Below are 14,738 nucleotides of genomic sequence, written 5' to 3'. Positions count from 1 at the left end.
CTCGGACGCTGGGTCTCCGCCGCATTGCACGGCCTGGCCTGGCTCCATTGCCCTGCCCTGCCCAGCCCTGCCCGCTGGGTCTCCGCCGCATTGCACAGCCGTGTGTGGGACCTCTGCAGCCGGGAACACACCCCACCACTATTCAACAGGCCTTGCTACTCCCAATCCTGGAGCCACGTTGTCAGGAGTGAGGGGCACCAGCAGAGCTGGGGGGGAGCTCAGGGCTGGGCTAGCAGGGGCTGCGGGTCGGGAGTGAGGGGCACCAGCAGAGCTGGGGGGGAGCCCAGGGCTGGGCTAGCAGGGGCTGCGGGTCGGGAGTGAGGGGCACCGGCAGAGCTGGGTGGGGGGAGCCCAGGGCCGGGCTAGCAGGGGCTGCGGGTCGGGAGTGAGGGGCACCGGCAGAGCTCGGGGTGGGGAGCCCAGGGCTGGGCTAGCAGGGGCTGCGGGTCGGGAGTGAGGGGCACCGGCAGAGCTGGGGGGGAGCCCAGGGCTGGGCTGGCAGGGGCTGCGGGTCGGGAGTGAGAGGCACCGGCAGAGCTCGGGGTGGGGAGCCCAGGGCCGGGCTAGCAGGGGCTGCGGGTCGGGAGTGAGGGGCACCGGCAGAGCTCGGGGTGGGGAGCCCAGGGCTGGGCTAGCAGTTCCCCTCAAGCAGCACTGAGCCGCGGGGCACAGACCAGCCATGCAGACAGGAGGGGGCACCCGCAGCAAGGCAGAAACACTGGGGGGGGGCGCGGAGCCACCCAGGGCAAGACCCTGCTTCACACCATCCTCATCGTCAGCTGCCTCTCATAAGGATGTGCACACGTCATCCACCCAGCAAGTGCATGCACACCACACAGACTCTACATACAACACACGTGGTCACATGCATTCCACATGGACTGCACACACAGCACATATGATCACATGCACACCACACCGACTGTACATACAATACATGTGGTCACATGCATTCCACACGGACTGTACATACAACACATATGCAGTCACATGGATTTCACATGGACTGTACACACAACACACATAGCCACATGCATGTCACACAAACTGTACACAGAACGCACACACACACACATGCTGCTGCATGCACAGCACACGCGTGCACGCCACATACACTGCATGCACATTTGCAGCCCACCGATGGCCACTCCATGTCCACAGCTCACCCCGCTCCACACCGAGCAGCGTCCATGGCACGCCCGGCCACCCACACACATGCCAGTACGGCACCGTCCTGCTGAACAGAACAGAGAGAGATTGGGCCACTCTGCCCTCCCTTCCCGCAGCCAGTTTCTAGGCGCTCCCATGTGCCTGGGCTGGAGCAGGGGCTGGGGGCCAGATCTCCCCGCCTGGGCCTAACCCTGCGCTTCTCCCAGCTGAGTGGGGGGGACCCCAGCTGCAGGACATGCCGGGGAGCACCCCCTGGCTTCCCAAGGCTGCCCACCCCCAGTGGCTGCCCCAGGCCTGTCAGCGGGGGGCCCAGCATGCGGCTTGGGGGGTTGAACCGGCCCCAGGGGGATCCCCCCACCCCCGGCAGGAAGAGTTTGGGGCGGGAGGGGGAGCAGAAGAGACGAGCTCCCGTCCCGGCAGCCAATGGGAGCGACGAGCCAGCTCCCTCACGCGCAGCCCCCCCCTTCCCGGCCCAGCCGGCCCCGGCCCACCCAAGTAGCAGCCTATGGGCATAAATTTGAGAGCCAAGCGCAGGCTGGATTGAAGGAACCTTCCCTGCCAAGAAACTCAAACTGACACACATTCCTCCCGCGCCTGCCAAGAACACGGGCTGCGGCCAGAGGCTGCAGCGCCCGGCGCGGAGCCCTGGCCTTTGCCGCCCAAACGCCGCTCGCTGGGCACGGGGGGGCCTCCTGCAACCCCCGCAGAGCGGCCCCCGGCCCGTGTTTCCCGAGGAGCCTGGAGAGAGAGAGAGAGAGAGAGAGAGATGAGGGGTGGCTGGGGATAGATAGATAGATAGATAGATAGATAGATAGATAGATAGATAGAGGGGGTGGCTGGGGATAGATAGATAGATAGATAGATAGATAGATAGATAGATAGATAGATAGATAGAGGGGGTGGCTGGGGATAGATAGATAGATAGATAGACAGATAGATAGATAGATAGATAGATAGAAGGGGTGGCTGGGGATAGATAGCTAAAAGCCCCAGACTGGCCATGGTCTCTGTTCCCATCCCGCCGCCCCTTCCATATCTGGGGGGACGTTCCCCAGCTCCCCAAGAACAAACCCTGAACGGAGGGGGACAAGGGGACGCTTCTCCCCACTCTACAGTCAGCAGCTTCCGGGCCAGACGCTTGGAGCCCCCAAGAAGTCTCAGGGCCTGGGACTCCCCCCACCCCCCGTGCCCCCTGTTCGAACCGGAAAGATGCCCTGAGCCGACACATCAGCCTCCCGCCTGCCCGGCCTGGGATCGCTGTCAGGGGGCCAGGAGGGGGCAGGGAATGGGACTGGGGCTTACCCCTCTTGGGGGCGCTGGCCTGGGATCGCTGTCAGGGGGGCAGGAGGGGGCAGGGAATGGGACTGGGGCTTACCCCTCTTGGGGGCGCCGGCTCGGCTCCAGCCCCAGGGCCTGGCTGGGGTGGGAATGGGAGACGGGGCCCCTCCCAGCTCACTGGTAGGTTGGGAACCAGGGAGCCTGCAGGGGAACTCCCGGGGCCGCCCCCGCTGGGCCGCTGAGTAAACGGGGCGGCTACATAGTCTGGGGAAAGTGCAGGTTACAAAACGTGCACGTAACACGCACACACCCGGCCCCGATCCCGACCCACAGCCCCTGCTAGCCCAGCCCTGAGATCTCCAGCCAACCTGCCGGTGCCCCTCACTCCCGACCCGCAGCCCCTGCTAGCCCAGCCCTGCCCCCCTCTACCCCCTACCTCTGCCCCCACTAGCTCTGTCGGTGCCCCTCACTCCCGACCTGCAGCCCCTGCTAGCCCAGCCCTGCCCCCCGCCCCACTCCTGTCCCTCTGTCTCCCAGGGTGAAGCTTGAGGGCTTCTCCCGGAAGCATTTTTCCAGCTGGTGCGGCCCAGCCCCCACAGGGTTAACGGCCCCCCAGCCGTACTGCGGGGAGACCTGACGTCAGGGCTGGATTAGGCCGAGATCCCAGGCCCGATAAAGAGGCAGCTCAGCTTGTGTGGCAAAATCCATCACCCAGCTCAGGGCCCAGGCCGCTGCGCCGTGAACTCCGGGGTGGGGCAGAGCCGCTCCCCAGTGCGCCCCCAAGGCTGAGCTGCTCCCCAGTAACCCCCCCGGGCAGAGCTGCTCCCCGGTGCCCCCCCAGGCTGAACTGCTCCCCAGTGCCCCCCCCGGGCAGAGCTGCTCCCCAGTGCACCCCCAAGGCTGAGCTGCTCCCCAGTAACCCCCCCGGGCAGAGCCGCTCCCCAGTGCCCCCCCCGGGCAGAGCTGCTCCCCAGTAACCCCCAAGGCTGAACTGCTCCCCAGTAACCCCCCTGGGCTGAGCTGCTCCCCAGTGCACCCCCAAGGCTGAGCTGCTCCCCAGTAACCCCCCCGGGCAGAGCTGCTCCCCGGTGCCCCCCCAGGCTGAACTGCTCCCCAGTGCCCCCCCCGGGCAGAGCTGCTCCCCAGTGCACCCCCCCGGCTGAGCTGCTCCCCAGTAACCCCCCCGGGCTGAACTGCTCCCCAGTGCCCCCCCCGGGCTGAGCTGCTCCCCAGTGCCCCCAGGCAGAGCTGCTCCCCAGTGCACCCCCCAGGCTGAGCTGCTCCCCAGTAACCCCCCCGGGCGGGGCTGCTCCCCAGTGCCCCCCCCGGGCTGAGCTGCTCCCAGTGCCCCCAGGCTGAGCTGCTCCCAGTAACCCCCCAGGCTGAGCTGCTCCCCAGTGCCGCCCCCCCTGGGCTGAGCCACTCCCAGTGCCCCCGGGCTGAGCCGCTCCCAGTGCCCCCGGCTGAGCGGCTCCCCCGTGCCCCCCCTTGGCTGAGCCGCTCCCCAGTGCCCCCGGGCTGAGCTGCTCCCGGTGCCCCCAGGCTGAACTGCTCCCCAGTGTCCCCCGGGCAGAGCCGCTCCCAGTGCCCCCGGGCAGAGCTGCTCCCCGGTGCCCCCCCAGGCTGAACTGCTCCCCAGTGTCCCCCCGGGCAGAGCCGCTCCCCAGTGCCCCCGGGCTGAGCTGCTCCCAGTGCCCCCAGGCTGAGCTGCTCCCAGTGCCCCAGGCTGAGCTGCTCCCAGTAACCCCAGGCTGAACTGCTCCCAGTGCCCCCAGGCTGAGCTGCTCCCAGTGCCCAGGCTGAGCTGCTCCCCAGTAACCCCCCAGGCTGAGCTGCTCCCCAGTGCCGCCCCCCCCGGGCTGAGCCGCTCCCCAGTGCCCCCCCTGGGCTGAGCCGCTCCCCAGTGCCCCCCCCCCCCGGGCAGGAGCAGCCCAGGGGTGGGGGCCCATGCAGAAGGGCAGTGACCCAGAGCTTGGGGTGGGTGTGGATGGGGACGGACAGACAGACACGGGGTAAGTCTCATGCTGAGCCAGGGTGTGCAGTGATCTGGGGGGCTGGGTGTTGGGGTGAAGGATCTGGGTGTTGGAGTGAGGGGGCTGGGGGGCTGGGCATCGAGGTGAGGGGTCGGGGGTCTGGGTGTTGGCATGAAGAGGTTGGGGGTCTGAGTGTTGGGGTGACAGGTCTGGGGGGCTGGGTGTTGGTAGAACCAGGTTGAAGGGTAGCCTGACCCCATGGTGTTCCCCCCCCCCTCCCCGCTGCCCAGACATGGGGGGGGGGTCGGGCCCAGCTCCTCGGGGAATTCTGCCAGCCGAGCCACTGGCCACCCCAGGGCCCAGACGGCTGCTGGGCCGGCAGCCACCCCCCCTACCCCTGCGCTCAGTGACCCCGGGTCAGCCAAGTGCCCAATTGGTTTAACCCTGTGTGGCCTTAGGAAACCTGCTGCTCCGGCTCCTGCGGGGATCGGCCTTCGCGCCCCCCCCACCCTGCTGCCAGCCCCCGTTCACAGGGCGTCCCCATGCCCGGCACTGCCCGGCCTGCCAGCCGCACCCGTCCAGCGCCACTCCCCGGCCACGCCGCTTGCATAAGCGATGGGAGGATGGGGGCAGCCCCTGGAGAGCGAGCTCCCCTGGGCCCCCCATGGGCTTCCCGCACCCAGAAGTCACTGAACAACTGGCCAAGGTCCCTGCCAGGGGCCGGATGGGAGCCAGAGCCCCTAGAGGGGAAAGGCCCCATTCCCCACCCCCCTGTGCCAGCCCGTGCCCCTGCCCTGGGGCCGGATCGGCGGCAGACCCCCCCCCCATGCAGACACAGGCTGCCCTGCCCGGGGTTTGGGTCACGGAGAAAAGCGAAATCACCCGTGAGCCGGGGCCGGGGGACACTAGGGTCGAAAGCCCCCGAGGTTCCGGGCCTCCCCTTCCCCGGGAAGGGCCAGGCCGGCCCCTGCTCTCCCTGCCCCGAACGGGGCCTTGTGTCTCTGTCCCAGCCCCCCACCGCGCCTGACCCCTCCGCTGGGCCGCCCGCCTCATTCAATCCAGGCTGCTAATCTGCCGGGGCCAGACAGCTGCCTCAAAGCCCATCGCTTCAGGTTCAGGGGCTCTGAAAGGAGCGTGAGCCCCACGCCGGGGGAGGGCCGGGGCACCGGTTCCAAGGTGGTCCGCTGGCCCGGGGGCTGGGAGAGCCGAGGACGGGGCTGGGGCCGGGCCCCAGTGTCTGAAGGCACCTTCCCCTGGACTCCCCTCCAGCAGAGCCCCTGGGGCTCCCCCCGGGTTAACCCCCTCCGTGCTGACCCGCAGAGCCGCCCACGAGTCTGTCCCAGCCCCAGCTGCGGAGGCCCCGGGCTGTTTTAATGGGGAGACTCAGGCCCCTGCTCCAGAGGCCCCGGTTCAGCCCCTGGGTGCCAGCCATGCACCCCGCTGTCCTAGCAACACCTGCTCTGGGGGCTGGGGGGCTTTGCCCCGGCCCCCTGCCCTTCACCCCTCCATTCTCCTCCTGGCCACGCCGGGAAACCCACGTGGGAACGGCCAGCTGAGCTCCCGGCAGTGCCCAGGGAGGGGGCCTGTGTGGGCTGGTACCCAACTGGGGGCAGCACCCCTCATTCCCCGGGCAGCCCAACATCTGGAACATCTGGCTTGGCACCCACATGCAGTGACACATGGGCACGCGGCAAACCGAGACCTGCGCCCATGGAGATGTACACACACCCAGACCTACACACGCACACCCAGATCTACACACACACACCCCGACCTACACACGCACACACGCACCCCCAGACCTACACACGCACCCCCAGACCTACACACGCACACACGCACCCCCAGACCTACACACGCACACCCCGACCTACACACACACAGATCTACACACACACAGACCTACACACGCGCACATGCACACCCAGACCTACACACGCACACCCAGACCTACATAAGCACACATGCACACCCAGACCTACACACGCACACACACACCCTCAGACCTACAAACGCACACATGCACACTCAGACCTACACACCCCCAGACCTACACACGCACACCCAGACCTACACACACCCACCCAGATCTACATACACGCACACCCAGACCTACACACGCGCACACACACACACACACAGCCAGACCTACACATGCACACAGCCCCAAACCTACACACGCACACACACACACACACACACACATACAGAGAGACCTACACTTAGACAGATGTGAGGGGCACCGGCCAAGATGTGGGAGGGAGCCCAGGGCTGGGCTAGCAGGGGCTGCAGGTTGGGAGTGAGGGGCACCGGCAGAGCTGGGGGCAGGGGCCCTGGGACAATCACCTGCCCTGTCTGGTCTCCGCTCCTGCCCACCCACTGCCCTGCTCAGCCCAGGCAGGCCGGGGGCCCTCGCCTTGAGCCGCAGGCCGGCAGGGTCCCTGCTCTTGCTAGGTGGTCCAGGGGCTGCGGGGAGGGGGCTGCTGCTTGTTCGCTTTGGCCCCCTGCACGGGATTCACGGCAGCCCCCACAAAGTGCTCCCTGGAAGCCGCTTGCACAGCCCTGGGCCGGGATTGGGGAGCGGGAGCTGGGGGGGGGCCACGACAAAGCTGCTGCTGGGAGGAACTTTTCCACCTCCCAGTGCACGGGGTGCAGACGGCCACGCTGTGGGGCTAAGCATCCGCCTGGCTGGGAGTCGCCTGCCGGGAGCCCCAGGTCCCTTCGACGGGGCCACTGGGGCGGGACCTAGCTCAGCGTCGCCTCTGCCCTTCCCCAGACCCTCACAGGCGAGGGGCCTGACTCGCCACGGGCCGGCGAGCCAGGAAGTCCCGCCTTGCTGAAGGCAGGACATCCAGGCAGGGTCACACAGCAGCCAATCAGCTTTGCTGGGGCAGTGACAACACCTCAGGTCTCTCGGGATGAGTGTCTCCCACCAGAGGGGGTGGGGATCAAACCCCGAAATCTCAGCTCCCCCATGAGGGATCACCCTAAATATCCCGGTTTCTCTATGGTCAGCAGGTCCTCCGCCCCTCTCCACTAATGAGCACCGATCTCGGGAGCTCCAGACCACATCCTCCTCGGAGCCAGAGAATAGGGAGAGACTCTGGGTGTTTGCGGTCTGTCCAAATCACCCCTCTTATTGTCCGCATCTAATACACACCCACTTCCCCGGTTAGCTTGTGGAACTCACTACCACAAGAGCGGGATGCAACCGAGGATGGGGAAGGACAGTGTGACGCTGGGACGGGTGGGAGCTTGGGGGAGGGATCAAACCCCTCCTGCTCTGGGGCAGGAAGCCCCCCTATCGGCGGTTCACCCCACAAGTGCCTCCTGCAGGAAGCCACTGGAGGAGAAAAGAAACTGGGCTTGAGGCCCCTGGGTCTGAGCCAGGAAACACTCTGCCTGCCCGTTCCTATGTTCCTAGACAGCAGCCTCCCGGCCGTGCCCTGAGCCCGGGTGCCATTAGATCAGTACCAAGGAGCCCGCAGAACCACGCAAACCACCATCGCCAGCACACCTGCCCGGCGCCGGAACGCCTGGCGTTGCTCGGTGCAGACCTGGCCTGAGTGTTGAGATCTGGGGAGCAGGGAGCCCCAAACTCCCCCAGACTCCTCCTCATCACCGGATGTGGCGTGGCCGAAACCCAGCTCTGTTTTCGCTGCTTCTTCCCTCTCCTCTCAGCTGCTCCCCATGTTACTCTGCAGCTTTGGGGGGGGCGGGGGTTTGAGGCACTGCAGCGCTAGGGGTAGGTGGTGGGGCAACACCCCCCTGCTGGGTGCCCTGCAGGGGGCTCTGCAGCCCCTCACCTCTGCCAGGGAGCCAGTGCTGCAGCCTCCTGGCCTTGGGGAAACTGAGGCAGAGCGCAGGCAAGTGACTTCAGACCCACAGACACGCCACATGTCCGACTCAGCAAGAGAACCCAGGAGTCCCGGCTGCCCCAGCAGGAGAGGGCTGGGCAGAGACGCCCCTAAAGCCAACTCGGAGGGGACATTCCCCCTCCATCCCGGCTGATTCGGGGGGAATGGAGCTGGAGAGAGGCCCTGGAGGGGCTGGCGGGGGCCCTGTGAATTAGGGACAGTTGCTCCCATGCAGCAGCCTGTGGCACAATGGGGCTGGGCCCCTTTGAATGTAAAAGGTCACCCAGCTGCCACCAGGTGTGGGGTGTTCCCCGCCCCCGCCCACCCTCCCAGCGGGCATCGAGTTACGATTCTCCAGCTCCGGGCTCAGCTCCAGCTCCCAGCCTCTCCCTTCGCGCCCCGTGGCCCCGACATGTTACAAGGTGTCCGCGATGAATCACTGCACGGGACGGAGGCTTCTCTGCAGCAGGCAGCCTCGCCCGGCTCGGCGTGCCGCATTGCCAGCGGGCCAGGCGCCCGCCTCTGCCAGTGCCCCTCACTCCCGACCCGCAGCCCCTGCTAGCCTGGCCCTGGGCTCCCCCAGCTCTGCCGGTGCCCCTCACTCCCGACCCGCAGCCCCTGCTAGCCCGGCCCTGGGCTCCCCCAGCTCTGCCGGTGCCCCTCACTCCCGACCTGCAGCCCCTGCTAGCCCAGCCCTGGGCTCCCCCAGCTCTGCCGGTGCCCCTCACTCCCGACCCGCAGCCCCCTGCCAGCCCAGTCCTGCCGGTGCCCCTCACTCCCGACCCGCAGCCCCTGCCAGCCCAGCCCTGGGCTCCCCCCAGCGCTGCCGGTGCCCCTCACTCCCGACCTGAACCTAAGTGTACCAAGCATGTGATGGAAATACCCCGCCCGGCAGAGCCACAGGCAGCCATGGGCTGTTCACAGGCCTGCGTGCGTGTCTGAGACACGGGGAAGGGCCGCGATCAGAGGCGGCCTCCCCCGCAGCTCCGGGGTGCAGACCCCACACAGCCTGGGGTCCCCGGGCCCAGCTGCCCCCTGCTCGCCGAGGGCTGGTGCGGAGCCGATGGGAGCCAGCGCTGGGCCGGGGCTGAGCCGCACGGAGCCAGACACACAAATAAACAAGCAGCAAACGCAGACGGACGGCGGGTGGGGGTGGGAGCGGAGCTGCAGGGCCCCAGCCTGAAGCCCGCGTCGGGCGAGGTCCTCGTGCCCCTGAGGGTGCGCTGGGCACCCAGGGCGCAGCGCCCAGACCACCTGTATCAGACGGGTGCCCAGCCTGGGACCCACCCCAGCTCTCACCCCGGCTCCCACTTCTTTGGCAGCCAAAGACCTGCCGGGGCCAACCGGGGATGAAAGCCTCAGTCACGGCCCAGTGTCATTACCCCAGAGGGGCGAAGGGACTTGTCTAAATTCGCACCCAGAGTCAGTGGTGAAGGCGTGAGCAGAACCCAGGCGTCCCGGGGCTCCCCCCAGCTCTAATCCACTAGGCCCCACTGGCCTCCCAGACCTGGCGATAGGACCCAGGCGTCCTGGCTCCCAGCCCGCCCTCCCCCCAGACGACCTTTCCGCCCCCAGCTGTTACTGCGACGTCAGAATAGCTACAGGATTCTCAGGCCAAACGATGAGATTATTTTAAATTGACACTTTACCTTAAAAAACCCAGCGCCCCCCATCCAAGCCCCGCCCAGCCGCCCTGCCCAGACTGCCAAGAACCCCGACCCCCAGGACAGCCGCGACCCCCACACAAAGCAATAACTGCCCCACCCCTGCAGGTAGCCGGGCCAGGCCCCACCAGCCCCTGGCCGCCACGGGACAGACCCTTCGGCCCGGAGTCCCCAAAGGGGCAGCGCAGACGTGTCACCCAGGCAGTGGCCGAGCAGGGGTCCCACATCTGGCCCCTGAAAATGGGGCCCATGGAGCCGAGCCTGGCGGCAGTTCGCCCAGGGAGCCGAGCGGGGGGCAGGGTGTGTCCCTGCCCGGAGAGGAACTCGCACTGGGTTAGTTAAACGGGAGCGAACCCATTCCGCAGCGACTTTGGCTCAGAGGGTCTGAACCGCTTAACAAGGGTTTTGTCTACATGGGTGAATTTCAAGCCGTTTCAGAGTCGCCGCCCTGCTTTGGGTTTCAGCAGCGGCAGCTCGGATCCCGCCGGTCCCCAGTCGCCGGGAGCGAAGCAGCGCGCAAGCCAGGGCTGCGCCGGAGTAACCGGCTCCATCTGTGTTCGCCTCTTAGGGGGTCCCAGCCCGGCTTCCCCATGGAGACGGGGCCTCCCGAGCTTTGGTGAAACGGGGGCACATGGAGGGGTCAGCCAGCAGCAGCGGGTACAGGCTGAAATCAGAGCGTCCACACCGCCCCCCTGCCTGGTGTTACCTCCCCTGGACCCTTCTCCCTGGGTCCCGCGTGGGAGCTGGCTCCCCTCCGCTGAACGTTTGCTGCCTGCCTGCTCCGCGTCAGCGGGGCCTGCCCGGGTCCTAGCAGATCCGTGTCTGCACTGGCAAGGCCTCCCGTGCCCCTGGCCCTGCGTGAAGGCTCAGCAGAGAGGCCGAGGGCCGAATGGGCCACGGTGTGTGAGCTCCCGTCAGGGTGGAGACGCTCGGGTGGTTGTAGGTAGTGACCTCGGGCCGGGTCTGTGTCGTGCCCGGATCTCGGGCCGGGTCTGTGTCGTGCCCGGCCCGGCGGGGCCCTGATCGTGGGCAGGGTCTGTGCAGTGCCCAGCAGGGCTCTGATCTCGGGCCAGGTCTGTGTTGTGCCCGGCCCGGTGGGGCCCTGATCTCGGGCAGGGTCTGGGCAGCGCCCGGCCCGGCGGGGCCCGGATCTCGGGCCGGGTCTGGGCAGTACCTGGCACGTCGGGGCCTCAATCACAGGTGGCACCTCCAGGCGTTACCGTAACATACCTCCTGACGAGCCACGATGGAGGGATTCTCCCCTCCCCGCCCAGTCACGTCACCTCTCTGTGGCAAGCCCACGAATTGCTGATGCAGCAAACTGGGGCTCAGGGCCGCTGGGCTGGGCAGCAGGATTCCCCGGGTGGGGCAGTCTCTGGGCACCTCCCGCCCCCCGGGAATGTTTCCTGGTGGCTTCTGGGAAGCTCGTTGCGGGAGAACAAAATCCTCGGCCTCACCCTGAACGGGCGCTGCCAGCGGAGCCGTGCCCCAGGGGTGCGGCTGGGTCGCGCCCAGGCTCCACCTCCCACTGACCAGGGAGGTCAGGCTGGCGATGGGCGGCAGGGACCCTCGGGCAGGGCGTGGGCCGTGGGCACCGGCGGGAGGGGGCCAGCGTCTCTCCAGGTGCCACCTGGCTATGGATGGGGGGAGGGGCTGGGCCTTGCCCGATGGGGGCTAGGTGGCAGCTGTGTGGGGCTCCTGGCAGGGCCTGGGGCTCTGGTGGGGCCGGGCAGGACACGGTGCCACGAACGAGCGGGATGGCGGCCTCCTGGCGCCCCGGGGATTCCCACTGGCAACGGACAGGCTGCCCCAAGGGTGCCCGTTTCTCACCCTGGCCCCATGGCCCGATCCGCCCCGGACGGGTGCCCCACTCTGGACGCAGCACCAGATCCGCTGCTCCCCAGGGGCCTCGGCAGCCACCCCGCTCCCTTCTCCTGGACTACGGGCCAGAGAACTGGGCCTCCCCACGCATCCCCAGTGTCCAGCCCAGCCCAGGTCAGCCTTTGCATCCACTGTCTGTCGGCACCTGTCCCCCCATCAGGTCTGTCCCCACGGCGCCCACCCACCCAGCCAGCTCCAGCCTCTGCTAGCACAAGTGCGCCAGGATCTCCGTGGGTGATCTCGGCTCAGCCACCAGGCGTGCGTGTGACTCTCCACATCACAATACAGAACCGCGCGGTGTCACTTCCCTCGCTCGGAGCCCTCCACCGGCCCCTTCCCCCCATCTGGGGCTGTCTGAACCTGCTCTGAGCCCCCAGCCAGCTGTAGGAGCTGGGCTCTCTGGGCCGCTCAATACGTCAGCACCGCTGGGTGACCCGGGAACGGGACAGACGGATGTGTCAGCCAGTCAATGCCACCCACTGCTGGGCCTGCTGGGGGTGGGAGTGCTCCAGAGCACAATCCCAAACAAATCCTCAGCCAACCTCCATGGACCGGCACCCACCGGAGACCTGGCCTGACCTGTGGCGAAGAAGGAGGGGGAGGCCGCCCCGCAGCCCAGGAATTATTTTGCCAAGTTCACAAAGCAAAACAAATTGCAGCGGTGCGAAAAGCAAAGGCAGTGAAAGCCGGGGGAAAGCGCCTATTCGGGCTGCGTAATCCCTGCCTGACAAATTGCAATTTGGCAAAGTAATTGGCTGTGGGTTCCCCCCCCTCCCATCTGATTTAATTGGATCTGATCCGATTCCAGAAGTTGGGAGCCTCCTGGATTGTTTTGCCAAAAGGAGAGGGAGGGAGGGAGGGGGAAAAAGCAATTTGGTAACTTTGCAAAATTAAACTTGGATGAAGGGAAATTTACTGTCAAGTCAGCCGGGTTTTGTTGGCCATGGGGCACGTAGGAATTCTAGCTACAGTTGTGTTTCCCCCGTAGGCACAGAAGTTTGGTGTCCCGGAATAGCTGCTCCCACATCTTGTGGAGCCGAAAAAGGATCAAGTCTTTCTAAAGGTTTTTGTGGTTTAAAAAACCCCACAAAATTAAAGTCATCCAGCAGGTCCTGAGACAAAGCGTCCCATAAGCAAAACCATCCCCTTGAACCAGAAACCGTTAAACTGGGCAAAATTCCTGCTCCCCCTCAAAACTGTAGTTACATTTTTTTTTAAGTTATTTTAAAAAAATGCATCGTACCTTTGGGAGCTGGACTGGGATGGTGACTCGCGCTCCAAGGGAAGGAGACTTTTCTTTTCCTTTTTGATGTTTTCTCCCCCAAAATCGCACCCTTTGGTGCCTCAAGGCTGAAATTCCACTTTTCGGGGCACTTCGCTTCTTTCCAGGAGAAAAAAGTAACATCCAGAGAAACGATTAAAAACGAAAACCCGAACCAGCGGCGACGAAGCTCATTACCATTCCTCTTCACAAAACTTTCCCCATCGTTCCTTTCCGTCTTTTCCCTTGAAATCCACCAAAAGAAAAAGAAATGGTTAACAAAAATGTGCTTTTTGTCTGCCCGATGCAGGCCGGGTTATAAATATTCCCTTCTCAGACTGCAGCCCAGGACCACCTTGGAGAAGGAAGTCTTGTTTTTCTTTAAGAAACTTTCCCGATGATTTCTTGAGTCTTCCCACATGGGAGAGCGACTCAGTGTTACGCCGCCGGGCTTTGATGCAGCGCTGGGGCTTTGGGGAAAGTGTCAGGACAGACACACACACACAAAAAAAATCTCTTTCTTTGCCCCTTTCAAGTTGCGGAGCAGTTTTGCGAAGCTCTTTTTTTTTTTTTTTTTTTTAAGAAAAACTTTTAAGGCTGAATGTGGAGGAGGAGGGCTGAGCTCTGTGTGAGGCTGTGTGAGGGAAGACCCTGGATCTGAATTCACACAGCATGCTGTCTACAATTTCAGAGACACTTTGAAAACCTGGGATGGATCTGTGCACACACACACGCACTCACACAGCTGTGGGCGCGCTCACACACACACACACAAGGCAGCAGGCAGCCAAACCCTGGTGCAAACTCACAACTTTCCCCACCCAAGCGCCATCTCGGGGGGTGGGGGGTCACGCCCTCTGCCTGCCCGCCCGGCCCGAGAAGGCCCTTCGCGGTGCTAGGTGCTGCGCTCCGGACCCCTCCGGCTCTGTGGGGCTGTACAGGAGCGGAGGAGTTCGTGGGAAGAGGAAAGCGAGAGGGGGCATCAGGGCAACACAGATATTTTGGGGAGGCCCAAGGCAAAATCTGAACCTGAGGCCTCCCGCCCTTCCAACAAAATACCCTGGGGAGGAAGAGGCCGGGGCGGGGGGCTGAGCCTGGCTCCCGGCTCCGGGCAATGCCCCTGGCACACAGGGTCACAGCGACACTCGGGTTTGGGGGGGCAGCAGGGACCCCGCGCAGCTTGGGGGCAAACCGGGGGGCTCTTCTCCCCACCGCGGGGGCAGTCGGCAGGTGCAGAGGAGCCGTGGGTTGCAGCCAGTTCTCTGAGGACTGGGGTGCCCCCCCCCAAGCGTCACAGCAAAGGGCGTCCCCAGCGAGTGGTTTGCAAGGTGGGGGTCTGGAATGAAACATCTCCAGGGGCCGACGTTTTCCAAAGCCTCAGGTTTGGGGCCCCTGGCTGAGATGGCAGATTTTCCAGGGACGAGGGGGGGGACGAGAGGGGGCAGAGTCAGAGAAACCTCTGCCCACCCCCAACGTCCCAGCCCTGCCAATGTGCTGACCCCCGTCTGGGGGGACAGGGAGCGGGAGAGGCACCTTCCCTCACTGGCCTCTCTGCGGGGGCTGCCAGCAAAGGGTCCCCAGGAAGTGGTGTCGCATTTGACGTTTAAACTCCCTGTTTCTTTGAGGGCCTCGGAAAGGGGAGGGGACTACGGGT

The 14,738-nt window shown here is 65.3% G+C and overlaps 1 protein-coding gene across 1 annotated transcript in view; it reads right to left on the bottom strand.

The window, feature by feature from the left end:
* The window catches only part of GLI1 (GLI family zinc finger 1), a 37,243-nt gene extending 23,651 nt beyond the window's left edge, over positions 1 to 13,592 (bottom strand). The window contains exons 1-2 of the mRNA XM_039513650.1: positions 13,440 to 13,592; positions 13,067 to 13,329 (exon numbers count right to left, since the gene is read on the bottom strand). The gene's annotated coding sequence lies outside the window, so the exon portion shown is untranslated. The remainder of the gene's footprint in view (positions 1 to 13,066; positions 13,330 to 13,439) is intronic.
* Positions 13,593 to 14,738: the final 1,146 nt, after the last annotated feature.

The sequence above is a fragment of the Mauremys reevesii genome, linkage group 25 (genome assembly GCF_016161935.1).
Source record: "Mauremys reevesii isolate NIE-2019 linkage group 25, ASM1616193v1, whole genome shotgun sequence".
Taxonomy (NCBI): Eukaryota; Metazoa; Chordata; order Testudines; family Geoemydidae; genus Mauremys; species Mauremys reevesii.
This window is presented reverse-complemented; position numbering and strand designations above follow the sequence as displayed.